This window comes from Rattus norvegicus, chromosome 9 (assembly GCF_021556685.1).
Source record: "Rattus norvegicus strain SHRSP/BbbUtx chromosome 9, alternate assembly SHRSP_T2T, whole genome shotgun sequence".
In the NCBI taxonomy this organism is placed as follows: Eukaryota; Metazoa; Chordata; class Mammalia; order Rodentia; family Muridae; genus Rattus; species Rattus norvegicus.
The window spans coordinates 45464670-45467875 of record NC_141542.1 but is presented as its reverse complement, the minus strand read 5'-3'; the positions used below and the strand labels follow the sequence as shown (position 1 = coordinate 45467875).

Genomic DNA, 3206 nt, shown 5'->3' with positions numbered 1-3206 from the left:
ACACAATATGAAGTTACTTTTAAAAAAATTAAATTTCCAAAGTATTTACTTCTCTGTGTATCAAAGACTAACCTTGATTGACATTTTACTTATAACAAACAGAGGTGAGAGGAGTGATCCAGATAATCAATGTAACGAGGTTTGGAGTCACCTAAGGGAGCATGCCTCTGGGTGTAGCTTTGATAGCATTTCCATGAAGATTTAACTTAGGAGCAAAGATCATACCTTCATGGTACTAAAGCTTGCACCTTGGGAACCAGCATGCTGAAAATAATGTGGACACATCCCATCTGAGCACAAATATTCTGTTTCTTTCCTAATTTTCTGCAAAAGTGACCAGTTGCATCATCCTCTGACCCCCACAGTTAGATCTGCACTCATTGCCCTCAATTTCCAACCACAATGGACAATAGCCTCAAAAATGTACCTTTTCTTACATTTTTTAGTGGATATTTCGTTATTTACATTTCAAATGTTATCCCCTTTCTTGGTTTTCCTGTCCAAGACATATGAAACACTTCACGAATTTGCATGTTATCCTTGCGCAGGGGCCATGCTCATCTCCTCTGTATTGTTCCAATTTTAGTATATGTACTGCCAAAACGAGTATGCACCATTTCTTACTTAAGATGTTTGCCAAGTACTTTATCATAACAAAATTAACTAAGGATTCACAACACTTATTGCATGCAGCCAATACCCACCTTAAAACACACACAGGGCACACATGTCAGTGTAAAGGTTTATGAGTAAGTAACATGAGTAAAAGATAAAAACTTCTAATTCTTCACAATATCTCATTCATCTAAATACCGATTTAGTGAAAAACATGTATTAAATTGCATTCCTCTGGATAACATTTGACGTTCCCCAAAACTACATGTCAATCAATGGCTTTAAAAGTTGTTATGCCGGAGAAAACGATTTATTTATTTATTTCCCTCCACCCTCAGTAATTAAGGGTCACCTACCACATTTCCTTAGTTTTCCAATCAGTGCACCTATATCTTGTTTTCCCCATGCCACTAACTCCGTATCACCCCACTCTGGCAATGTTCCCTTTGGCTTTCCCGTTCTGAACCTGCTAAAAAATATGTATTCACATCTGAAGATTTGGAGCTCATATCTTCAGATGAGGAGAACAATTTGTTGGCCTTTGTGTTTTGCATCTGTATTTAAAATCATCTATGTATCTATCTATCTATCTATCTATCTATCTATCTATCTATCTATCTATCTATCTATCTCATCTATCATCAATTGCATGATCATTGAATTAGAGTCTCTGTACTTTAATCATCTCAGTTAACTAAACTAAAACTATTTTATTTTACTCAATATAATTTGACAACTTTCGTGTGAACGTAATGTGAACAAAACAGTGAAAAGTTTAATGGTTAAGCATATTCAAAAAATTTTGACAAGGCATAGACTTAAAACACGTAAAATTACAAATTGAACTGGATAAACAGAATCCTTAAAACAACTTTACATGACACAGATACATGTGTATTTGTGTGTGTGTGTGTGTGTGTGTGTGTGTGTGTGTGTGGGTGGGTGGGTGAGAGAGAGAGAGAGAGAGAGAGAGAGAGAATTTCTATATGGTTTATTGGTAATCTCTATATTTTTTGAGTCAGGATCTCTCACTGAAGATGGCTGTTTCAATAGGCTGGCTGGCCAATAAGGCCACCATACTTCACATTCTTACCTTATCTTTGGGTTACAGATATCACTGATCTTAGGTATTTAGACGGTTTCTGGAATTCCAAATTCAGGTTCCCATGTATTTGCAGTGAACACCCTATGCATGGAGCGATCACCGTAGATATTATGGATTTTTATTAGTTAGATAATCTCTTTTGTAGTTACATCATCTCTCCTATCTGTAGTATATATTCACAGAGAGAACTTCTTCCATTTAATCATAGTTACACTTTTAATTTTTTGTGTTAAAGATCACAATGATAAAGATACACATTTTTAGCCTTCTATTTAATGTTACTTTAAAGAAATCTATCATCTATCTATCTATCTTTTTATCTATCTTCCTTTCTATCTATTTATTTCTTCTATCATAATTTGCATGATCATTGAATTCTATAATAGATTATGTAAGATATACACTTTTGTGCTTAGCACATCTACTTTTGTATTCAAATGTAATTATCTGTATTCTGCAAGGCATTGTTAAATATCTGAGAAATAACTCAATGCTATTGTCCTCTTTAATGTCACAAATTACAATCTGAAATGTACAATGCAGTCCTCAGTATTTTATTTAATGTATAACTTCTGAAGTTCCATATTATGAAGTAAGATAAAAGTTGATGAATTATAAAATACTGTCTTTCTATGAAAAGAAAAGATTTTCTACATATTTCTTATTCAAAAAATGCTGTCAGTAACCCAGTAAAATTAATTTATTTGTGACATATAAATATTAGAAGAATAATAGCTGAAGCACATTGTGGGCTCCTTTTCTTATTATTTTGACTTTTTTATTTTATCAAGTGACACAAGAGAAAAATCGAAATGGAAATAAAAATGTTTCTGTCTTGGTATGCTAAGAATAGGACAATCCAAATAAAAGAAGCAAAGTTATAGAAATGCAAATTTGTCATTATGTACAATATCATATTCTATTTATCATAAATATTATATATATACATATATATACAATAAATCTCAAAAACAAAAATAGCATGGATATAAAATGTTCAACTCTTTTATTATATGAAACTAGACAATGTATTTTCATTAAAAGAGATAATTATGAACATAGACTGTTGGAGATTGGTTCTAATGCTTTGAATTAATCTGGCCGCCAAAATCAGGACTCTGCATGTCCAAATGCTAAAGTTCCTTGTCCCTAATTTGTGCATGTGTGTGTGTGTGTGTGTGTGTGTGTGTGTGTGTGTATGTATGTGCGTATGTATGTATGTATGTATGTATGTATGTATGTATAAAGAGACAACACCAAATGTTTGAGCAGGTAGACTGAGGCAGAACCTTTGGATTTGTGCAGGCTAGAAACAGGAAGATAGGAAGGGAGAGATCGTCAGGATGAGGAAGAGAAAGACCAGACCCTAAAGGCCCACCAACATGTGAGAATTAGGGAAACTGTCCACACAGGCCACTTCCTCAATTATGTTTGGGAAAGTCGAGATGAAATATAAACTTTAAAAGAAGTTAACTCATAAATATCA

The 3206-nt window shown here is 33.4% G+C and overlaps 1 non-coding gene across 1 annotated transcript; it reads right to left on the bottom strand.

The window, feature by feature from the left end:
* Positions 1–503: 503 nt before the first annotated feature.
* On the bottom strand, positions 504–610 carry LOC120094982 (U6 spliceosomal RNA). Its single transcript, XR_015630069.1, has one exon. It is a non-coding gene; the product is annotated as a U6 spliceosomal RNA (small nuclear RNA).
* Between the last annotated feature and the right edge of the window lie 2596 nt (positions 611–3206).